This window comes from Tamandua tetradactyla, chromosome 11 (genome assembly GCF_023851605.1).
Source record: "Tamandua tetradactyla isolate mTamTet1 chromosome 11, mTamTet1.pri, whole genome shotgun sequence".
Taxonomy (NCBI): Eukaryota; Metazoa; Chordata; class Mammalia; order Pilosa; family Myrmecophagidae; genus Tamandua; species Tamandua tetradactyla.
This window is the reverse complement of record NC_135337.1, coordinates 60,931,357-60,956,094: the sequence shown is the minus strand read 5'-3', so window position 1 is coordinate 60,956,094 and position 24,738 is coordinate 60,931,357. Positions and strand designations below refer to the sequence as shown.

Here is a 24,738-nt window from a genome sequence, read left to right as displayed (position 1 = left end):
CACACACACACACCCGCCCCGCCCCTCCGTGCCGCTCCCCCCTCCTGGGGGCCAGAGCCGGGCGCTGGGGGGCTACCCGCGCCCTCGTCCAACCTGCCCCGTCCCTGACACCCCGCGAGGGCCAAAAGCAAACCGCGGAAAGGCCCAGAGGCGAAGTCGTCCCCTCTTTCCCCACAGGAAAAAAACAAAACAAAACAAAAACACACCCCAACAACAACAAACCCAGCCGTAGCAACACCCTCGGAGTCCGGCCCGGAGTGCGGAGCCCCGTGCCGGCGCGCCCCGTTTCCTACCCCGGGGTGGCGAGCTGCATGCGGTCCCCCGAGACGGCTGAAAGGCACGAGCCCATCGCCGGGCACTCGCGCTCCCTCGGTCCCCGCAGCCGCGGGGCCCGCCCGCCCGCTCGCCCTCGGCCCGCCCCCCGCGCGGGCGCCGAGCCGGCCGAGCCCCGAGGCTGCGTGTGCGTGTGCGCGCGCGCGCGTCGCCGCCCGCCTCCTTCGAAAGGCTCCTCCGCCGCCACAGCCTCCCGAGCCCCTGGGCCCGACTCCTGCGCCCGGCCGGCCGGCGCCAGGCTCGCAACGCTCCGCGCTCCACACCGGCGCCCGAACGCGCACACACGAGGGGAGATCCAGCCACGCCGAGCCACGCCGAGCCCCGCGCGGCCGCACGCCTCCCGCGGACGTTCGGCCCCGCACGCGCCCCGCGGCTCTGGCCCCCGCCATGCCGCCCCCACACCCACCTGCGCCCCCCGGGGGGGGTCCCAGGCGCCCCCCCTTCCTTTGTTCTTCCTGCTATTTGCATGAAGATTATCTAATGACGCAGCAAGGCCCGCCACAACGTGACCGTCGCCATTTTTCTGTTTTTATTCTATCTCTGCCATGTGATAGATGGGGGGTGGGGGGGGTGGGGAGGGAGTTGGAAAACGGAGAGAGACAGGATTAAAAAAAAAAAAAAAACTTCCGGGTCTCATGACCGGGGAGGGAGAAAAACAAAGGGAGACGAGACTCGACTCCTGGGGAAGGACGTGTGTGCGTGTGTGCGCGCGTGTGTGGTGCGCGCGCGCCCTCCCCTCCCCTCTGCTCTGGGAAGGGAGGCTCCGGCAGCGGGCGGGGAGCATCCTCCTACCCGAGGGAGCCCCGCCGAGCCCCGGCGGCTCCAGCTCGCACCCTCCGCCCGTGGCGGCCGCGCGGCCGGGCCCTACACGCGCCGCAGACGCGCCGCGACGCTGTCACCCTGGTGCGTTCTTCCGGCCGCCGCCGCCCCCAGCTTGTGCGCCCCAGAGCTCACGCTCCGGCTCCGGGGGAGGCTGACGTTCCGAGAAGTCTCGCTGTTACCGTGAGGGGGGAGGACGTCAACTTTAAAGGCCACCGTGTTTCTCGAGTTTTAAAATAGTTTGCTTTGACGCCGTTGTTTCTGACAACCGCGTGGCGACACCAGGCAGAATCTGATACTCGTTCGCGGGCTTCCTCTGGCCCGTTTTCTCCCTCTTCCCGCAGCAGGACACACCCTTGTGTGGTATTCGATGGAGATTTGTTTTGTGGGGCTGGACAATTTATTACGGATTATTAAGGACGACGTTTTAGCTAAGTTGTAGTTCGGGTCCAGAGAGGGTTATTGCAGAAGACAGTGGCAGGGGGCAAGGTGGCCTCGTGTTACATTGATCTTACTCATTGAGGGCGTGAGAGACATTTCATTCTTCTCCAAGTCCCGTGTGTTTCGTAGGTTCTGGAAAAAAAAAGCCTATTTGGAAACTCTGCCACGTTTTTCGGTGAGATAAAATTTCATACTCTTGTTTACTACTGTATTTCCTTTAGGGACTTTCACTTTTGTTTTCTCCTGTTTGCTCTGAGGTTTTTGCTTCTGTTCCATCATTCAGAGCAGAAGTGGACTAGGGTCCCCTCAGTTTACAGGCAAAGCAGCCAAGGCCTTCAGAAGTGATGGGAGTTGCCTCAGGTAACTCATTTATTCTGGTTTGTAAAATTCATATCCCAGAAATTAAATATGGAGAACACTTTCCACGTTATTCCCATCTCAGCGCTGCTGTGAGGCGGATTGCCTCTTCAAATCCTGCTTTCTTTTACTCGACCCAAGTGTGCATCTGTGAATTTTGATTCTGCTTCACTTTACCTTGGGAGAGTTTGTCATTTCTTCTGAGCATCTTCATGTGATTGTTATGCATCCTTTTACCGAGTGGACGACTCCACCTTTGAGCGTCCACTCTGCCCTTTTTACATTTCTTTAATGTTGCCTTTCACACATCAGTGTATAGAACAGTTGGTGTGTATCTCCCTATTACTTAGTAAGCTTTTGATGGCTAGCACCATATCGTAATGGTTTTACATCTCCAGTGTTCGGCTTGGCACCAACAATGAAAGAGAAAATGAAGGCTTGAAGAGGATTTTTTTCCGTAATTCCATCTTGCCATCTCTAGGAAATTCCTTCCATATTTCTGGTGAAGGTAAAACACTGGAGATGCTTCTTGATTCTTGCACCTTTGCAGACCATTATTTGTCAGGCTTCTTATTTACGGAGCCAGTAGTTTAGTTTCCTGGCTGCTGAAACGTATATCATGCACTGGGTTGGCTTAACAACAGGAATTTATTGGGTCAGGGTTTCCAGGCTAGGAGAAGTCCACAACGGAGACATCAACAAAGAGAGGCTTTCTCTCTTGAAGACTGTGGCGTTTTGGGGCTGTCTGCCAGTGATCCTTCGCCCTTGACTATTCTGTCTCATAGCAGTGCACTGGTGGCATCTTCTTTCTGTTCTGGATTCTGTTGACGTCCAGCTGCTGGCTGCATCCCCCATGGCTTCGCCCTCTGTGGCTTTCTGTGTAAGACTCCCAGTATTAGGATTAAGACCATCTGGATTCCCTTTGGCCGTACCCAAACTGAAGTACCCTCAGCAAAGTCGGCTATTAAGAATGGGTCACACCAGTGGAATAAAGATTGAGAACATATTTTGGGGGGTGCCCATAACTCTATGCCACCACAGCCAGTCGAAATATATTTTGCTTTCTCAATTTTTTTTTAACCAAGTGCTTTTTTCTCTCTTAACCTTACTTGGTTCCACATCTTCAAATTCCTTCTAATTCATATAAATGAATTATATGTACCATGACGGCTCTTTAACTTTTGTGTTCCTCGACTCCAAAAGTTTGGTGAAATTTAAATTGTAATTTAGCCCTGCTCAGCCTGGAATCAGAACCAGGCAGCATTCCTAATGTGACTCTGATGCTTGCTGGGGTCCTAGGAACTAGGAAAGGAGGCCGACAGTGGAGAAGGCTGCTGAAAAGAGGGTGAGATGTTTGAAGAACTGATTTGGCAGCCACAGTTCTGAGAATCAATGAAAAATCATTTCTGACTTTGGGGAATGCACAGTAAGGCCCTGGAAATGTGGGCAAGAAAGATAATTTAAAAATGTTTCTAGGAAATTTTCAAGAAAAGATTCTTCATTTAGAAGAATCTCTAGAATGGTAAAGAAAAAGATGATCAAAAAACCCAACAACTTGAAATCTCATATTCAGAGATTGATTAATACAGTTTGATTGGTGAATAATTTTCCCAAATGCTGACAGTTTTTAGGTGATTAGGGATCAATGGGGTTTCTTTAGCCAATATAAGATCAAAGCAAAAATATGTTTTTACAAAGTAAAAAGACTGGAGGATAACTGATATATACAGTTATATTTACAGCTGGGAGGAGGGTCTGTCCATGTACATCTGGAAAGAAGAGGTTCTGTTGCATATGTGAATACAAATCGCATGTATTCCTTTGGCTGGAGCAGAAGAAGTTGGTATGACCAATCATAACTCTAAAGCCTATATGTTTCATCCCGTGTACAACAGTGTGATAAAAGTTTAAATGTAATAGTGTCAACTTCCAGTGAGGTGGAGATGAAGCCTAATTATATTAAAGTCATATGCTCCCTCAAAGTACAAAGCTGAACAGAGAAGAAGGAACACAGCTGGAAATATGATAGGAAATACCTCACATCTCCTGTTTTCCATGCTCATGTTCACATGTGTGCACTTACACATAATTGTAAGGAACAAACAGTTCCTACAGTTGGTTAAAGAGAGCTATGGTAGTTAGATTCAGGTGTCAACTTGGTCAGGTGAAGGTGCCTAGTTTTGTTGCTGTGGACATGAACCAATGGTACCTGAAGCTCATCTGTTGCTGATTACATCTGCAGTCAGCTGTGAGGTGTGCCTGCTGCAGTGAATGATGTTTGATTTAATTGGCTGGTGCTTAAATGAGAGAGATCAACGTAGTTCATAGTGGCCCAAGCAGCTCAGCATACCTCATCTCAGCTCTTGCAGCTCAACCCCAGTCCTTTGGAGATGCTGAAAGGAGTCACCCCGGGGAAAGATGTTGGAACCCAGAGGCGTGGAGAGAAGGCCAGCAGAGAGTACCCTGGGTTCTTCCACGTGAGAAAGAACCTCAGTTGAAAGTTAGCTGCCTTTCCTCTGAAGAACTATACATTAAATCCCGTTTTACTGAAAGCCAATCCATCTTTGGTGTGTCGCATTCTGGCAGCTAGCAAACTAAAATAAGAGCTCTTATGTACTCTAATAATCTTCCATTTATCCAATGAACACTTGAAAAATGATAAATTCTACTGTGTGAAAGTGTGGAATTTGGAGTGGGGTCCTAATCTTAGCTCTACCAATCTACTAGCTGTGTCATCCTGGACAAGTTACTTATCCATTTCTTTACCTAAAAGATGAACATAGTAATACCTAGCTCAGAAAGGATTTTTAGAACTGAAGCATCTAACATGACACCTGTAACTTACTCCTCAATAAATGGTGGCTGCAATTTTTTTTTTTTTTTTATCTCGTGCACTCCCTAGAATTATTCTTTGCCTTTTGTCTGGCTGCTGTAGAAAATTCAATAAATCTTCTGTTAGTGAAAGTTCTGTGACTATGAAGATGAATTAGAATAGGTCCTGCCCTCAAGAAGTTCACACTCCAGCCTTGGAAAAGACATATATACAGGTAACTACAATGATACTGATGAACTGAGGAAGAGCCTTTTATTTGTACCACTTCACAATGATCTTTCTGAGTCATATTTAATTAAGGTCTAGATTTATTAATATCCAGGCAATGGCAAAGCTTATGGAAACAGTTAATAAAATGCCAAAAAAGAAAAAACAGCTCGCATTTTCATCTGAGTAACATTACCTTTTAATTCCATCTAATTAGTATAATTCTGTAGCTTTTAAAAACACTTTTCTGATCCAGTATAACAGGCAAGCTTTTGATTCATGTGAAAAATATGGTGTTGTGCCTTTGAAGTAATGTTCGAGAAATGTAGTTAATAGGAAGTACTTCTGGTTGTTAATTAGATCACTTTAATCAAGAACTGTTTTCTGAGAAACTCCTGATTCCCAGCCCTGGGTCAAGTGTTAAAGAAACAAAGATGATTCTACCCTTAGGGAACTCATAATCTAAGAGAGTTTCATTCAACACATGTTTACTGATGACCTTCTGAGGATGCAGTGGTGAACTAGACCAGTGGGAGGTTGATACTTACGTTTCCGGCTTCCTCAAGAAGTGTGTAATTGACACAGGTTTTTGCAAGACAGAATATATGTGTATGTGTATATATTCTTTTATCCTCAGAACTTTTTTCTTCCTAGAAACAATAGCTCTTGAAAGAATAGTTTTGTCTCTACAACCAAGTGAACCTAGAAATCTTTCTAGTGTAGAATTATGAAGTAGATGAAATGATATTCAACTCCTTGAATTGGACGTTTTCTAATCTCTACATTTCTGTCGATCTCAACTCGATGTTATTCTCCACAGGGCTACTAGAATGGTGGTGCTAAAATGTACATCTGATTATATCTCTCCTCTGCTTAAAAACTTCTACTGGCTCCCCAAGCATGACACATAAGACCCTTAAAGATCTCGCTCTGCCCAGCCCTCCAGCCTCATTCTCCATAAGTCCCTAAATGTGGGGCTGCCAGATTTAATAGATACAAATGCAAGATACCCTGTTAAATTTAAATTTCAGATAAACAATAAATTTGGTGTATAAGTAAGTTCCAAGTATTGCATGAGTTATCCTTTGCTATAATGTATTCATTGTTTACCTGAAATCCAAATTTAATTAGTCTTGTATTTTATCTGGCAACCCTACCCATGGCATAATGATGAATGAATTTGCCCATTACCCACTAATCTCTCCGTGCCTTTGTATGTGCTTGATAACCTATCCACCTGGCCCCTGATTCACTGATATTCTTCTGCTTGTTCTTCAAACTCCAACCACAGGGTTCTGGAACTCTGCAGTATAGTCTTGGTATCCAATGTGCCTGGTGATGGGCCTGACCACCTGTGCACCTCGTGTAATACCTGGGCTTCTCGCCTGATTCCTGCTCATTCCTTTTATCCTCCCTCCTGGAGCTGGAGTTCTCCCCTGTACTCCAGTTTACATGGCTGGGACCTGCACATGGTCTTTCGCCCTTGTCAACTTTCTCCTTGCACTGAGAGCCTCATCCTTTTCCCAGCTGCTGACTAGGCTCCTGATCTAAACTGGATGGATCATTGAAACCTGCTAAAGCTGCTGCCACTTTCTTGTCTTGTCTGCTACAAAGGATGGACAGGAGACTCATGTGATCAAGTTTGTGAAAGTAATTTTTAAACTGCAAAGATTCTATGATTATAATTTAATTTAGAGACTAATTTCAAGCTCTTCCCCTGGTACTCTATTTGAAAGTCTAAAGTATTCTGTATTTCTCTTGTTTTCTGCTCATACCTAGCAACTTAGAAGGTTGAAAATGATGTGGAAATTTACTAACTGTCCTCAAATTTTTTTAGTGCATTCAGCCATACTTGTTATTGTGTTGTGAATGCATCTAGCACTGTGGCTTTATTTTTTTTAATTTTAATTTTATGATCCAGGTCATACCTCTTTGCAATTGAAACCAAAATCCTACAAACTCCGTTTTGCCCTGAATATGTTTCAGATCCTCTGGTATTTTCTATTCTATTCTTTCCTTTTCTATTTTCATTTAAAAAATTGGTCAGCCCACCAAATTAATCTCATAACCCACTGATGGATCATGACATGGCATTTTGCTAAACACTGATCTACACAATCCAATGAGGTTTCCTTTATTTACTGAGTGGCCAGGGTAACTGTCAAATGTCTACCTCATTTGGTGCCGACTTCAATAGGAACCACCTTGCCAACAGAAGGAGCTGGGGACACCTAACTTTGGTTAAGTTGCATTTGCTCCCACTGATAAGAACAGCAAGTAGAGTTCTGCAGCCAGACGTTGTAAGCTTCCTGAGGTTAACGTATGTAATTCCTGGCGAGACCATCTATATGGAGGGAGAGCTGCAAAATTACCACAAATAACTATATTCATCTATGAATGGATAGATGATGTCTAGGGCAATTCTTTCTCAGACGCTTTAAATTATTCCTGGTTGGGTTAAAGAGACTTCTAGCTTTCTGAGGTTTCACATTGATTTCAGAGATAAGAAAACATAAACGAAGACTCTCCCACTCACTACTGTGGTTTGGTTCTCCTTTTCCTGTTCCCTAAATGGTGATCAGCTTCATCAGATATTCAGTTTTCACTCTAGCAGCCTGCTCGAAGAAGCTGAGCAATAGTAGATTCCAGGGGAAAAAAGGAAAATATATGGAAAGAAAGTACAGTGCAAATGGAGTAGAAATAAGATAAACTATTAAAGAATTCGTATGATACAGATAGCTAATCTAACTGCTATAATTCTGAATTCCCCTCCACACCACTTCCCCTAATCAGAGCTGCCTCATTCTTTTTTTTTCTTTTTGATAGAGTTTTAGTTTTGTTTATTTTGTTGACCTTGGAAAGAACAGTTTCAGCTCAGTGGTGGGCATAGAAGCCAGATTGGAGGGAGTTTAAAATAGCATGGGGAAGAGGGATTAGAGACAACTAGTATGGACAGCTGTTTGGCTACAAAGAGATACAGAGAAATGAGATGAGAACCAATGAAGAAAGTGGAGTCGATGATATTTTTGTTCATTTATCTGCTGATGGAAATAACCCGGTACAGGAAAAATTAACGATGTGGGACAAAGAGGGAGGATTTGCTGGTCTGGTGTTCTTGAGTCTGCAAGAGGGGTGGCACCTTGTGCACAAGTGAAGAATTTCACATGGGAGCCCTGAAAGTGCATCCTGAGAGGAGGTAGTGTGAGATCAAAAGGTGCACCTGTATAGATGCATGGGTGTTGTTACAGTGAGTTGAATAGAAATTAGTTTCCGATCTTCAGTTTTCTCAGCAAAGAAAGAAGCAAAGATATCAGCTATAAAATGAGGGTAGAAGAAGGAAGGACCAAGTGTGAAGCCATACTTTAGCAGAGTAGGAAAGTGAATGCACCAGGGAAATATAGGGTGTTAGTGGGGTAACATTTAGGGCTTAATTCGGTTCTTGGTGAGAAGTGTAAAGTGAAAATGGACATCATGGTGTGTGTGCATGTGTGTGTTTTACAGCTATAATCAGCTGCATGGGTACAGGGACAGTGCAGGAGGAAAGTTGGATTAAACCAGGATTTGGATGTTGCCAACAAGTATGACAAAATTAGGGGTGGTCAAGGGAGTTTAAAGAGTGTTGCCTCAAGGGCAACGGGCAGTACATACGAAATTGGTACTCAACCTGCCTCTCCTCTGGAATTTGCATGACTGGCTCCCTCTCGTTCTATCATTTTCTGACATCACCCTTCTTACTGCAGAGTAGTTAAGGTGTTTTTAAATGACTTTCTTTTATTCATCAATATCTATCATCTGTCTAATCAAAGTGTCACCTATGTATCTATCTACCTATATATGTACATATGTATCTATATCCATATCATTTATCTATCTCTGGTCTATTTCACACTAGAATCTAAGCTTCATGAGGGCAAGGGCCTTATCAGTAGTATTCATTGTTTTATATCCCAATATTTATTTGGCATTGAAAAGACCGAAAAGCATTTGACAGAAGGCTGATGAATGACCAGAGCATGATTTTAAGACCGTCGCCATCCTGATCACATTCTTCTAGATGTGATCTAGATGAATGAAAACTCTGGCAATTTTCTCCGTCCAATCCCCAAGGCAGATCCCTCCCCCACTGTTAGAGCTGCTTGCTAAACTATCCACTCCAGGTCTTCTATGAGGTCATACAAGGATGTGGGGAAGAGAACTCAGGATTTTTATCCCAGAGTTATTCAGAACCCAAATGTTTCAAAAATGAGCCAGAGATACCATGAGGTAATAATAGATTTTTATTTTCCTTCATTTAAAACATTTTTATTGAGACTTAACTTGCATACAACAAAATTCACCCATTTTAAGTGTACACTTCATTAAATATTAGTAAATTTATACAATTATGCAACCATCACCACAATCCAGTTTTAGAACGCTTTCATCACCGCAAAAAGTTCCCTCATGCCTGTTTGCAACCCACCTCTGTTCCTGCCCCCAGCCCCAGGCAGACACTAATCTTTCTGTCTCTACAGTTTTGCCTTTGCTAGAATTTTCATATAAATGCAGTCAAATAATAGGCAGTCTTTTTTTTTGCATGGGCAGGCACCTGGAATCGAACTTGGGTCTCCAACATGGCAGGCAAGAGCTCTGCCTGCTGAGCCACAGTGGCCTGCCCAATAGGCAGTCTTTTGTGTCTGACTTCTTTCATTTAGTATAATGTTTCTAAAGTTCATTCATATCATTGTGTATATGAATAGTGCCTTCCTTTTCTTGTTGAATAATATTCCAAGAAATTATTGATTTATAATAATAATCTCACCTGTATGCAACAGTTTGTTTATCTATTCACTGGTTGATGGGCATTTGAATTGTTTCCAGTTTGGGATTATTATGAGTAGCACTATTATGAATATTTGTATACAAATCTTAGTGTGGACATATGTTTTTATTTCTCCTGGGGAAATACCTAGAAGGTGAATTGCTGAGTTGAATGGTAGGTGTTATGTTTAATTTTTATAAACCTGCAAAATAGTTTTCTAAAGCAGTGGTTCCAGTTCCAGTTTTTCTGCATCCTTGCCAACACTTGGCCAGCTTTTTTTTTGTTTTTTTTTTTTAATTTTAGCCATTCTAATGAATGTGTAGTAGAATCTTGTTTTGGTTTTAATATGCATTTATCTGATGATTAGTGGTGTTAGGCTTCCTTTCATGTATTTACTTTTTATTTATTTATTTTCTTCAGTGAAATGGTTATTGAATCTTTTGCTCATTTTTAAATTGGGTTGTTTGTCTTATTATTGAGTTATGAGAATTCTTTATATATACTGAATACAAGTCGTTTACTTGATATATGTTTTGCAAATATTTTTTCTAGACTGTGCTTTGCTTTTTGTTTTCTTAATGGTATCTTTTGAAGAGCAAACATCTTTAATTCTGATGAAGTCCTTTTTGTCAATTTTGTCTGTTATTGTTCATGCTTTTTGCGTCATAAGTAAGAACTCTGCCTAATCCAAGGTTGAAAAGATCTTATCCTGTGTTTTCTTCTAGTTTTTGTTTATGGTGTGAGATAATAATCAAGTTTTAGCTTTTTGCATGTGGTCGTCCAACCATCCCAGCCCTAATTCTTGAAAGGACTATTCTTTCCCTCTTGAATAACTTGGTACCTTTTTAGAAAATCAATTGATCGTATATGTGAAGGTCTATTTCTGGACCCTATTCCCTTCCATTGATTGAAGTGACTATTGTGTTCTTACTACACCTTCTTGATTATTACAGCTGCATAGTAAATTTAAAAATCAGGTAGTATAAATCCTCCAATTTCATTTCTCTTTTTCAAAATTGCTTTGCTATTCTATGTTCTTTGTGTTCCCATGTAAATTTTAGATATAGCTTGTCAATTTATTAAAAAAGAGAGAAAAGCCTGCTGGGATTTTGAAGGGTATTACATTGAATCTATTGATCAATTTGGGAAAATTGCCATCTTAACAATATTGGATCTCCCAACCCATAGACATTATTTATCTCTCCATTTACTTAAGTCATTTTAAACTTTTCCTAGCAATGGTTTGTAGTTTTCAGTGTATAGGTCTTGAACTTCTCTTGTTACATGTATTCCTAGGTATTTTATTCTTTTTGATGCTCTTATGAATGGTATTGATTCCATATTTCATTTTCAAATTGTTTATTGATAGTTTCTAGACAGATAGCTGATTTGTGTATATTGATCTTGTGTCCTGTGACCTCATTAAACAAATTTGTTTCTAGTAGCTTTTTTTAGGTTCTTTGCAATTTTTTACATACAAGATCACAATGTCTGAGAGTCACAATGGCTTTTGAATTCTTTGCTCTCTGCATCTCAGTCAACCCTCCTTCTCCCTCCTGCACCCAACACTGTAGTCCAAAAATATCCCTATTTCTGATAATGTCAGACACTCCTCCTCTGCAGGCAGGAGAAAGTGTCCTTAAATTCCTCCTGAAGACTAAACCGGTCAGCCAGCAAGAGTGTTGATCTCCAGCTATGGTAGTCTGTACATACGTCTCCACTGTAAAGATTAAACAAGCTTATAGAATCCAGTCCTTGCATTCCTGTGTCCACGATCCCTTTCCCCTTTGCCTCTGTGACTTGCATATCCCTTGCTTCCATTGTTGACCAACCCTACAACTAATGTTTTAGATATAACTCTTCCTTTTAGATATAATACATTTAGCCAGATTAAAGTAAATCTTTGCCAGAAAGTTCTATGGTGATTTTGCCTTTGTCTATTCTGATTCATTATTTATTGTTTTACTCTCAAAGGACAGTCGTATTTTTAAAATTTCCCAATAACGTGTATGCATTTGTGTATGTGCAGGATTGGGGCTGGATACCAAATGATTGTATCCAGTTATCACCCTTTACTCAAATCACACTTTCAGTCATGTAAACCCTTTGAGACTCTTCTATATGTATCAGTTTTAAGCCACATAGCCTTCAATTTATCTATTTGTGTACCTCTTTAAGACTTTATGTTTAGTTCTGTTAACGGTAACATTTTGTTAGATTTAGCTCATAATTCCAGACCATTGAGAACTTTTTGGATCCTGATTCTACTATCCAGCGTATTAATTATCCTAACCAAATTCATGTTTTCCCAATTTGGACAGTAGATCACAGTCTTTATCCAAGCAAATATTGAACAAAACACTCAGGGCAGGGGTAGCTCGCTGTGGCATGCCATTGGAGACCTCCCCTCAGGTTGATTTAAATCAACAATTAACACTTTTTAGGAATGGATGCTCAGCTAGTTTCACATTGACTTATCTTTGCTTCCATTTCTTCAATTTCAAAATGGAGATAATAATAACACCTCCCTCGTAGGACTGCTGTAAGGATTAAATGAGTAAACACATATAATGTGCTTAGAACAGGTCGTAGCAGAGAGAATGTGGCCAAGGAGGTAGGTCATTATCATCAGGGGAAGCAAGGGCTTTGCAGTCAATATTTTTACCTTCATCGTTGTTTTGTTACTTTCTAGCTGTGTGTCTTTAGATAAGTTATTTAACTTCCCTGAACCTCAATTTCTTTACCTTAAAATAATAGCAAGAGCCACACTACTTTGCAAGGCTGCTGTGAGGAGTAAATGACATAATGCAGGTAGCGTGTTTAACGCAGTATATGATACTCGATCAGTATCACTGCAGTCATTGTTAACAGTCATCTTGTACACATGCTTTCAGCTCTTACCCCAACTCCCCATCAAGATATTGCCAAAAGCTTGAAGACATTCAGGTGTATTACATCCATAGCATTGCCCTGATCAGTTCTCCTGGTAACTTAATAGCTTTAGTGAAATTTAATGAGTTAAATAAAATCTCTCTACTCACACTTCCCTGGACATCTTTTTAAAGCCCTTCTACATTTCTAAAATGAAAGAAAATAATATTTAAATGTGCAGTTAATATATGTAATAGCCAGAATATTAATTTTAGATTATTTTATGATACACTAGACTTATATATTATATATCCTGTATGTAGAGTTTATAAGAGTACTCAGGGGACCACTGGAAAGATTGTGTTCATTTTATAGGCTGTGAAGCACATTGTAACTGTTCAAAAATGATTATGAAAGTAATCATTTGTGTTTTATGGAGGCGTTTTCTGTTTATTTTTTTGGTGCTAAAACCCAAGACATATATTTGTTTTTACCATTGCTTCCTCCTTTGATTTATTTGGTGCTGAGAACGTAGCTCAGGAATCCAATGATAATGCTGTTTTTAGGAGAACACAGTCTGCCCTACAATGATCAGCTGTGATGTGGGATCTAGGTTTCATGGTGGAGAAAGACAGGCGCTGCTTGCGAGATCACAGTGCTTCTTGTCTGTGATAGGAAACAAAACCTCAGATCTTAAAGGTATGACTTCCACAAAAGAACACAATTCAAAATCTAATGCTTTATGACACTTAAGAAGAAAGGGCTTGATATTTTTTGTCAAAGCACTGTGTGTGTGGTTTTCTAAAAAGTATGTAATACAAAGGCTTGCAAATCTGATACACTTGGATTTTATTCTCAGTTGGTGTACCACTGTTTTGTCCTGTTTTTTTTTTTTTTTTTTAGTTTTAGGCACATTACCTGTCCTTTTGGACCCTCAGTTTCCTTTTCTTTTTCTTCTTACAATAGAAATAATTATCAAAGGGTTGTTTCAAAGATTAGATGATAAGTATAAAATGCAGGGCGCAGTGCTTGGCAGATGGTAGGTGCTCAGTAAATATTAGTTCCTTTCCTTCTTTTTCATTGTCATTGGTAGTCTAATAAAAAAATATGAATGTAGTGGAGAGAAAAAGTGATTATTTTTTAAAACCTGGCTATGATTTGAACTCAAATCTTTTAACTCCTTTAAAAGATGCAAAGAGAAAGCTGTTTTTTTTTTTCCTTTTCTCCTCCTTTTATTCTTTTTTTTCAATTGAAACAATATGCTGGAATTTTTGTCTGTGGAAGGTGAGGTCCTCAGCTGGCTGGTGTGTAACTTCTACCCACAGAGGCTATTGTTTAAGTGGATTAGGGTGTAGCCTAGAAATTAGGATACTATCTTTTAGTATAATTTATATACAATAAATTGCACAGATCTTAAGTGTATAGTTCGATGATGTATTAGTTTGTTAAAGCTGCCAGAATGCAATATACCAAAAATTGAACAGCTATTAAAAAGGGAATTTAGGGTGCACAGGTGGTTCAGTGGTCGAATGCTCACCTTCCATGTAGGATACCCGGGTTCAATTCCCAGACCATGCACCCCTCTCCCCCCAAAAAAGGTATTTACTAGTTACAAGTTTACAGTTCTAAGGCCATGGGAATGTCCAAATTAAGGCACCAAGAAGAGGTTTCCTTCACTCAAGAAAGGCTGATCCTGTCTGGAACACCTTTATCATCTGGGAAAGCATGTGGCTGGCATCTGCTGGTCCTTGTTCCTGGTTCCATTGCTTACAGCTTCTGATGCCAGTGGTTCCTCTCTCAGCATCTGTGGACCTTCACTTAGCTGCTTCAGGACACAACTCTACGTTCTGGCTGGCTTAGCATCCCTTGGGAAGGCGCATAGCAACATATGCTGGGCTCTGTCCATATGTAGGCATCTGCTCTCTCTGTCAGCACTCCAAGCATCTGCAAACATCTATTACTCTTTCAGCTCTGAAGCAACTATTCTCCAAGCGTCTGCATCTGAAGTTTCTCCATAATGTTTCTCCTTTTAAAGGACTGTAGTAAAGTAATCAAGAACCACCTTGAATGGGTGGAGTCATATCTCCATCTAATCAAAGGTCACACCCACATTTGGGCATCCCACATCTCCCTGGATATAATCTAATAAAAATTTCCCACCCTACAATAAATTGAATCAGATTTAAAAGAAACAGCTGGCCTTACAAGATTGGATCAGGATTAAAACATGGCTTTTCTGGGGTACATAATAGTGCAGATGAGTTTTGGCAATTGTTTATCCTTGTGTAGCCACCACCCTAATTAAGATAGAGAACTTTTACATAACCCCAGCAAGTTCCCTCATTTCCCTTTCTTTGTTAGTCTTTCTTGTCCCACCTCCATGATATATTAACAATGTTCTGATTTGTATCGCCATAGATTAGGTGTGACTGTTTTTGGAATTCGTATAAAATCTATCAATGGAATCAAAGTCTGACCACTTTCATTCAGTATAATATTTTTGAGATTTATCAATGTGGGTATGTATATTGGTAATTCATTTTTCTTCTTATTATATTTTTATATACTGAGACATCACAATTTATCATTCTCCTGTTACTGGACATTTGATTTATTTCCAGGTTTTACTCTTATGAAGAAAGATGCCATGAACATTCTTCTATGAATGTTCTTTAGTGGCATATATTTTCTTCTGTCTTTAGTGACATATATTTTCATTTCTCTTGGGTCTATGCCTAGAAAGGACTATATAGGGTAGATATGTTTTACTTTATAGGAAACTGCCAAACAGTTGACTGAAATGGTTGTTCTGTCTTACACCTCTACCACAATGGATGCAAATTCCTGGTGCTCCACATCACTGCCAGCACTTGGTATTTTGTAATTCTTTTACAATTTAGCCATTCTGATGCATGAGAAATGGTCTCTCATGTTTTTAATTTGCATTTCTTTGATGACTAATGATGCCGAACAAAATTTCATGTGCTTGTTGGTGATTCACATATCTTCTTATTTGAAGTGTGTTTTCTGAAATCAAGTATTTTCTCCATTTTAAAAAACTGGGCTGTCTTTTATATTATTGATTTGTAGAAATCCATCCGTTGACTCCTGTGCTGTGCTGTACATGCTTCGGCTATCCTTAGGAAAATAGGTAAGAGTTTGTAACTTACACCATTGCCTGTAGAGCTGTAGAGAACGCAGGGTTCAGTAGAACAGAGAGGAGACAGTCTTAGGAGGCTTGATGGAGTGCAGGGTGGTGAGGAGGAGTCAAGCTGGGGCTAGAATGCTGAGTGAGCCATCCCAGGAGACCCTTTCAAGAAGGAATGCTGGACTTGTACATAGCCCTGAGAACAGGGACCCAGGCATTTTCTTTAAAAATATATATGTGTGTGTGTATATATATATTAAAGGTAAGGATGATGCCAGAAGGCTGGTAGATTTGGGCACTTCTGTGTCAAAGACACAATTCAGGTCCTTTTATAAGTGATTCAGAAGACTAATATATGGCCCAACTGCTACCTTGCTGTGAACTCCCCAAGGGTGGTAACAAATCCTTTTAGAGTTTCTTAGAACAGAGAAAATCCAACTGTGATGCTGCAGAATATTGGCTCCTCTGTCGTGTTCTTGGTTCTCCTCTCAGCAGTGGCCTACTGTGGTTTCTTAGGTTACAGGTACAATTAGTGAACTAAGGCTTTAATGTATGGGTAGAGACTTATTATTATTATCGGCTTTAATGTGACTAAGGCTTAAGTCTTATTATTTCTGGACTTCAATCCTTATTAGAACTGCTGATCATCAGTAATTTCAGGGCCAAAAACAACAAAACACTGGCCACTGGAATACTAAGGACAATATAATTGCCTCTGTTATTCAGGAACTCATTAATTCAAATCCCCAATTTAAAATTTATTAGAATTTCCCAACTGGATCTGCATTCAGGTTTAACTTTGTTCTGTCAGTAGCAAAATACTCTGCAAAGCAAAATAATAAACAAGATTTCAAGAGGAATGTTCAACCTACCAAAGAAAACAGTAGGATGAGAACATCGGGACCACAATAGAGGTTTCCAGTTACTTAAACAAGAATGAAAAGCAAGCATGTATGCACAATCACAATGTATTTTGCTGACCTATTTTCTTGGCTATCTCCTTTATTAGGCTGGGCTTTGTTGAGGGCACAGACGATGTCGCCTTGCATTGTAGGTACCTAGTACATGTTAGCTAAATGCATCCCAGGGCTGCATGGGTGGCTTCAGCGTTAGTCATACCAATGGATCCTTTACCCCCCCAAAAAAGCGTATATATGCTTGCAATTATTGACTTATTGTTTGAAATTATTTCAAGATATAACATTTTAAAAAACATTGTGACTCTGAAATATGTTCTACAACTAATTGTGGTGGTGTGCTTTGAAATGTCTTGCTTTTTTGTATATATATGTTATTTTTTACAATAAAGAAAGAAAGAAAGTCTGTTGTGGTGATAGAAAAATATTTAAGCCTTCTAGCCTCCTATATTCTGGAGCAGCTAGAAGGAAAAATGCAAGAGGATCTTATGCTAGCCCATGACATACTCTGGGATCTGTCCTTAGCTACTTATTGCAGAATGCTTTGAAAACTATTGCTTTTTTTTTTTTTTATTTCTTTGCTTTGTATATATGTTATACTATACAATAAAAAAAGTTAAAAAAAATAGACACAACTAATCTAGAATGTTAGTAATGAGGATAGCATTTATTCTTGCAAGGTAGTGATTGTTAGTAAGCATGAAAGAAGCTTGCGGAGTGCTGGTAATATCCTGATTCATGATTTGGATGCTGGTTGCATGAGTATTTAACACAGGGAAATTCACTGCACTATATTCAGTTCAGTATACTTATCCTATGTGCACTTTTCTGAATATAAGTTATACTTTAATAAAAGCTTTAAAACTTTTTCAATGCCATGCTATTCTTGTGGATTGTATCTGGTAATAATAAATTAAAACAGTATATTAGAAAGCTCTACTTACTATTTGGGCTTTGCAAAAAAACACATAAAATATTGTAATAGGCACTCAATATTAAGGTGAAATCAGTACTATGAGAGAATCAAGAAAGGACTGCCCATCAACCACTTCTAAGTTAGATCTTAATGAGGAAGTTGGCATTCAAGGGAGAAAGATATTCAAGGGTGAGAGAACAGCATGTGCAATCACACAAAAAGCAGAGAGGTATGCTTTCGGAACAGGCTGGCGCTCAGTGAACCAAAGCTGGGGTGTGGAAGGGGCAAGGCTGTGGGAGTGATTGTTTTTCATGCTTTTTTTTTAAATTCAGTGACGTGACTATTAAGTATTAGACCGGGGGGTACAAAGTTGAATAAGACGAGATCTCTACTTCCAAGCAGGTCAGAGTCTTGAGAATGAACCTGGAAATGTTGATTGAGACCTGGAAGAATCATTCATTCTGGGAAACCCACTTTGGCATTTCTCAAAGCCCATCTCCAGCCAGTTACACATTTAGTGATGACCAAATTCTTGGTCTTTCTGTCAAAGAAAATTTGAGTCTGAAATGTAAACATTAACTGAATAATGTAATTTATAATACCGCTTTAATAACAGTTCTTCCTGAAACTTACAGTCTAATCTGTATTTAGCACACAGTTACCACCTGGCCAGATATGTACAAGTGTTTTAATATGTACTCTTATTTTCCCCTTTATAAAACTGATACTTCATCCTGTAGAAATGGGGAGCCATTGAGGGTTTTTGAACAGAGGAGTGATAGGACCAGATTTGTGTTCTAGATAGAAAATTCTGATGTCAACCAGGAGGATGAATTGGAAAGGTGGAAAAGTCACAGCAGAAACTCTACTGAGGCAGCAGCTACCCCAAATGGAGGCACCAGTCCCCTGCCCAAAGTCCTAGAGACATCTAGAGGGTAGGGATACATATGTGAGTTTTTGATGGGGAAATGCACTTTGTACAATTTCACCCGTAGGCCTGAAGTTTAAACTTTGATCACTGCTAGACTAGCCTTTGTGGCCAAGTAGAAGAGCCTGTGCAGGGATCGCTTGGTGTTGAAAACCAGTCTCTTAGAAAGCCGGTACATTTTTTTTCCCCCAAATCTTTGCTTTTCTTTACTTGCTGACTTGCTAGCAGAGATTTCTGCCCTTTGTCTAGGAAAAATTACTTCTTAGAGGGTAGTTAACAGATTCTTATAAATCCAGCATGGGGGCAAAAGAAATTGTTTTGGACTTGACCTAAGGGCTCTAACTCTAGATGTTTTGCAGACAAGCAATTCGATATTGGTTAGGGTTTTTTTTTTATTCCTTTGGGCTTTGATTTGATCATCAGTAAAATGCAAAAAGGAAGAAAACTAACAATTATTTAGTTCTCTGTTAGTATCACCATTTGAGGAATGAGAAAACTAAGGCTTGTCTAGGATTCAAACTCAGGTCAGTCGCTCCAAAGTCCATGCTTTCTAAGGCTCCTTCCAGTTCCAAGATGCAATGAGCAGTATCTGGAACATTTAGGCTTAATAAATGCTAATGATTAATGAAGCCATTATAGTAAAAACAATGGATTGTCCAATGATTACTAAGTGGCTACAGAAGAACCACTCACCCAGTAGGTAATCTTTTTCTCTCACTGGAAGAGAATGTAACAGGCAAAGGGAGGCCAACGATAAATCAGCAGTTTTTAAGCAGCAGTTCGCATTTTCTCAGGTTGATATTGTAGCCTGTGGTGTGGAATTTGACTCCAACTTTGGAGCATGTGAAAACAAATGCTTCAAATCTTGGATGGACTCTTGAGATGAACAGAAGTGTTAGAACCAGGTTAAGGGGCATCTTTTGATACTGCTGCTAAAAGGATTTCTTCCAATAACATGTAACAGGGAAAGAATAATTCAGAGCTGCTAATTCCAAGTCCAGTGTTCTTTCATGGTCCTCTAGTAGTTACTCTGAGGTTGAGAAACCATATGACTTATGTTTGTTCATTCATTCATTTATTTATTCACTTAACAAACACTTAGTGAATACCTCCTGTGTGTCAGAGATATAAAAGCAAGGTCCTTGATGCTCTCCAGGAGGTTATAGTCTTGGGGTGTGTGTGTGGGGAGGCGGGGGGGACAAGAAGGGAAAAAGTGAGGGGGAACCCAGGGAACTATGGGTATACAGAAATGGGGTGTCCAACTCAGACTGCAGAGGGTGGTAGTCAGGAAAAATCCTGGAAGAAGTGGCACTGGAGCAGAGACCTGAAAGGTGAGTAGGAGAAAACTTGAGCGGATACACAGGAAACTATTCATGTAAAGGCATGGAGACCAGTACATGGTACTAAAGGGAACAGCCAACCATCTGAAATGCAACTATTAGAGAAAATGTAACTGCTATCAGGTATTACCTACACAAGCATGTTAGGGTTGCAGAGAAAGGAGACATTATGAACTATTACGATGGTAATATCTTATACATTTTTATAGCATTCTACAGCCTGACAATGCACTTTCTCATATCTTGTCTCACAGGGTCAGCCAAGAGTTTAAACATTTCATAAATAAGGCAAGTGAGTGAGGGTTAGAAAGGCTAAATGACGTCGTCACAGCCTCATAGAAAGTTACTAGCAGAGTCCAGTCTAAAGCCCAGGGCCCTTTCTTTACTCCCCAGTTCAGAGTGGGAGGGTGTGTCCGAGGGCTGTATTTCGGGACCAGCTGAGTTCATTGCCTCCGACTCCTTGCTCATCCAGCTCTACAAAGGGCAGCGTGGGTCAGGAGGGGATTGGGTTTGGTCAGTCCTACCAGAAGGGAAGGAGCTGATGGAAAAGAGAGCCCTAACTGAACCACGGCATCCTAAACAGAACATCTCCTGGGGCAGGGCAAAGAGCTCTGGCCCCTGAGGAAGTGCTTATCTTCTAATCCATTCTGTCCCTAATTAGCTACGTGACCTCAGGCAGGTATTTAAAGCCTTGCACTGTTTCTTCATCTGCCAAAAGAAGACGATGGTAAACCTCCCCCCACACACACCTCCTCCTCCCCTGCCCTCTCTACCTGTCAGGTATATTTCCTAACTCTGGGGTACCCATCCAGGGATCGCCATTGGTACCCTCTACAACTGTTGACCGTCAAGGAAGTACTGCCTCAGAGCTGATGTGATACAAGGTGAAAGAAGGATGGAAAATACAAGGTATGTTGCAAATGCAAGAGACTGCTTTTATCGGTTTGGGTTGGGCTGTGTTTAGGATGCTGGAAGGGGAGAAGGGAAAGACCTCGAGCAGTTCTTTCCACCGCCCTCCTAAGCGGTATCCTGTAGTAGATGCTGTAGGTGCTCCCCCATAGCTCTTGGCCTTAACCGCTTCCACGCCCTCTAACCTGGATATCAGCTGCCAGCACATGGGTCTCTTTGCCTAAGACTTTGGATGCCAGTGCCCACCATGCCTCACCTGCTGCAGGCTAGAAGTTCCAGGGAATTAATGCTCCCTGGTAGTGGCCCTCAACCGATGGGAGTTGCAAGACGAGTACCCTAGCTTCTTCTTCTCTTATGGAAGTTCTCCTGTGAAATTAAGCTCCAGATACCTGTAGTGGTGACTTGCTTGATGATACAATTTCTACTGGCCTCCATTCCTTCCCTATGTCTCCTCTCTACTCCTCTACCAGTAGTTCCTGGGATCACCTCCCGAATAGGCGACTGGCATGCAAACTGGTCTTGTGGCTTGCTTCTGGGGAAACCTAAATTAAGTCAATCCCATCCCATCTAATGGGTTCTCTGCTGCTTTGGACATTGCAGAAGGGGCTGGGGAGGAAAAACGGAGAGAGAAATTCGATTTATGCATTCATTCATACATTCTTCACTCAGCAAATACTTATTAAGCATCTATTTCATTTCAAACACTGTTTAGGTGCTAGCTGGAAATCCCATCTCTGGGGCTCTGAGGAATGACCCAACGCTCAAATCCTAGTGTAGCACGCACTGACTGGAATGGAGGCATGAGTGCCATTGGAGGAGGAGTCATGGAGTATGGGCTTAGAAAGGAGAAGACAGAAGTTCTAAAAGTGGGTGGGAGAATGATGGGTAAATAAAGACCAATGGATAGAATGAAATTCATGCATGAAGGGGGAGAACGTTCCTGGTGAGCATCTGAATCTTGGAGGATCAGCTGCCAGAGCTGAAAAGTGCCTTACAGGTCACTGGAAAATCCCTCTCAGTTATCTTCCAAGGAAACTGAGGACCAAAGAAAAGATAAAATAATTTCCTTAACTCCTTGTGCAGTGAGTGCTTTCTCCTAATGGAAATAAGTCTAGAAAAGTGTTTCTTAAACCTTTTTTTCTACTATCCTCTCCCCTTGAGACATTTTTATTAATCACCTTACCCCAATGAAATCTTAATATTACAGATATATTTTATATCTGTTATATACTTTGCACCTGTTTATGTGCTATACACATAAAAAGGAAAAGTCTTTTTTCAGACCCCAAGAACCAATAATTTCCCCCTTGAGGATGATACTGCCCTGCTGAGAATACATGGGCTAGAAAGACCACATGTGGCCTAGTTATGGAGGCCTTGAAATTCAGGCTGAGAAACTCGACTTGGTACAGTGAGCCATAGGGAGCCACAGTAGGTGCTGGAGCAGGAGGCGGGGGGAAGGGAAGGGAATATAGTGAGGAAAGAGGGAAGAGCCCACCAGACATAATAGTATAATACTGACCACTGTGCCACCTATTCTGTCAGCACTGTAGATATCACTGAGAACAAGGCAGACATGGCCCTGCAAGCAGGAAGCCCTAACCTAGTTCAGAGACATCAGGGACTGAGACTTGAAGCATTAAGATTCGGCTTGACTGGCACTGACTCTGGTTAGCCTGGCTAACTTCATCAGCAAGTGGGCTGTGCCTCCTTTGTGCTCCTCTAGCACCTTGTCCAAAACCCTACCCACAGCAAACAAAAAACCAAATGCTTGTGATTATTAAGTAAGTAGCACTTATCAGTCTTTTGTAATTGTCTATTAATTTACTACCTCCTCCAAAGACTGTGAGCTCTCTAAGGGAAAGGAGCATGTAGTGCTCATTTTTGTCTCTCCAGCCACAAGAAGAGGATCTTGCCAAGGTAGGCCTGCATAAGTGCAATTTGAAGGATGTATGTATATATATATATATGGATGGATGGATATATTTATGTATGAGTGGATATATGTATGTATGGATCAATGTATTTATGGATATCTAGATATGTGTATGTAAATATGGATGGATGGATGTACAGATGTGTGTATAGATGGATGGATAGGAGCACAGAGGAGAGAACAAATAACAGTGTCCAATGGAGGTAAGCAGACAAATTGGATGGGAGGGGCAACAAAAGTTTCAAAAAGCTGTTAACTTTGAGTTGAGCCCTAAGGAATAACCTGCAGTGCTTTTCAAACATTAGTGCACTTACAAATCACCTGGGAATCTTGTTAAGAAGCAGGCTCTAATTCTTTGATCTAGGATGGGTACCACATTCTGCATCTCTAGCCAGCTCCCAGGAGAAGCTGCTGCTGCTGTTTGTCCCTCAGACCAAACTTTGAGTAAAAAGGATGCTGGGGAGTTCTTGGGGAGGGGAATAGGGGAGGGGAAGGGAAAGAGGGAAGAAGACCCAACAGATGGAGTTACTGTGCTCTGGGCTGGCTCGGCCATCTTGCATGTGGGGCCTCTGGGGAGCAGGCTGGAGGAGAAGCCAAAGGGAGAAAGGACGACCCTGGGGCTAGTAGATACACAGGGTGAAGGTGTGGAAAACTCAGGCTTTTATGGATAATTGAAAAGGTCTGGGCCCTAGACCAGGATGAGAACCAAGGTTTCTTGAATATCCACATGTCTCTATCTGTCTCCTTTACTAGGCCCTGTACCTATCTATATCCATCCCTCTCACTTCATTTCCTCCTGGTAGCAGCCCTGAGGAGTAGAGAATGGAGATTCAGAGAGCTGGATTACTTGCCCCAGGACTCACAAAGTTGACAGACAGGGTTGGGATTCCTGTAAGCTCTGAGTAGGGTACCAGGACTCAAATATGTGGATGGGGATTTGCAGAACTCTCAGTCCAGTGGGGAATTGAAGGAATTAAGCATCAGATGCCCACTCTCTACTCCCATTCTATCTCCTAGTAACCTATATTCCAGATTCTAACTCTATGAGTTAGCTAGCTTATTATAAATAGTTCACACCAGTGAGATCACACAATATTTATCCTTTTGTGTCTGGTTTATTTCACTCAGCATAGTGTCCTCAGGGTTCAACCACATTGTCCCATGCATCAGTATTTCATTTTTCTTTTTACAGCTTTTTATAGTGTATCCATTGTGTGTGTATATATATATATATAGATATGTAGATAGATAGATAGATAGATATACCACATTTTGTTTATCCAGTCATTGGTTGATAGACACTTGGGTTGCTTCTATCTTTTGGCAATTGTGAATAATGCTGTTATGAACATGGGTGTAAAAATACATATTTGAGTCCCTGCTTCCACTTCTTCTGGGTATATACCTAGCGGCAGGATTTTCAGATTATATGATAATTACATGCTTGGCTTCCAGAGGAACCACCATTCTGTCGTCCACAGCAGCTGCACCATTTTACATTCCCACCAGCAGTGAATGAGTGCTCCTTTTTCTCCACATCCTCTTCAACATTTGTAGTTTTCTGTTTTTTTTAATAGTGGCTATTCTAGTTTATGTGAAAAGATATCTCGTGGTTTTGATTTGCATCTCCCTAATACCTACTGATGTTGAGTATTTTTTTATGTGGTTCTTAGCCATCTGTATTTTCTCTTCAGAAAAATTCTATTCAAGAATTTTATCCAGTTTTAACTGGGTTGTTTGTGATTTTATAGTAAAGTTGTAGGACTTTATATATTCTGGATATTAAATCCTTATTGAACATGGGTTTTCCAAATACTTTCTCAAATTGAGTTGGCTGCCTGTCCACTTCCTTGATGAAGTCCTTTGAAATGCAAAAGTTTCTTATTTTGAGGAGGTTCCATTAATCTAGTTTTTCTATTGTTGTTTGAACTTTGGATGTAAAATCTAAGAAATTATTGCCTACCCCAAGATTTTAAAGATAC

At 41.1% G+C, this 24,738-nt stretch overlaps 1 protein-coding gene and 1 long non-coding RNA gene across 2 annotated transcripts in view; one reads left to right on the top strand and one right to left on the bottom strand.

Annotated features, from left to right (window-relative positions):
* The window catches only part of JAK1 (Janus kinase 1), a 229,322-nt gene extending 228,953 nt beyond the window's left edge, over positions 1-369 (bottom strand). Inside the window, exon 1 of the mRNA XM_077120708.1 lies at positions 294-369. The gene's annotated coding sequence lies outside the window, so the exon portion shown is untranslated. The remainder of the gene's footprint in view (positions 1-293) is intronic.
* An 8,543-nt stretch (positions 370-8,912) lies between these two features.
* On the top strand, positions 8,913-21,855 carry LOC143649541 (uncharacterized). The gene is made up of 4 exons (XR_013159094.1): positions 8,913-9,253; positions 15,753-15,813; positions 20,724-20,820; positions 21,533-21,855. It is a non-coding gene; the product is annotated as an uncharacterized LOC143649541 (long non-coding RNA).
* Positions 21,856-24,738: the final 2,883 nt, after the last annotated feature.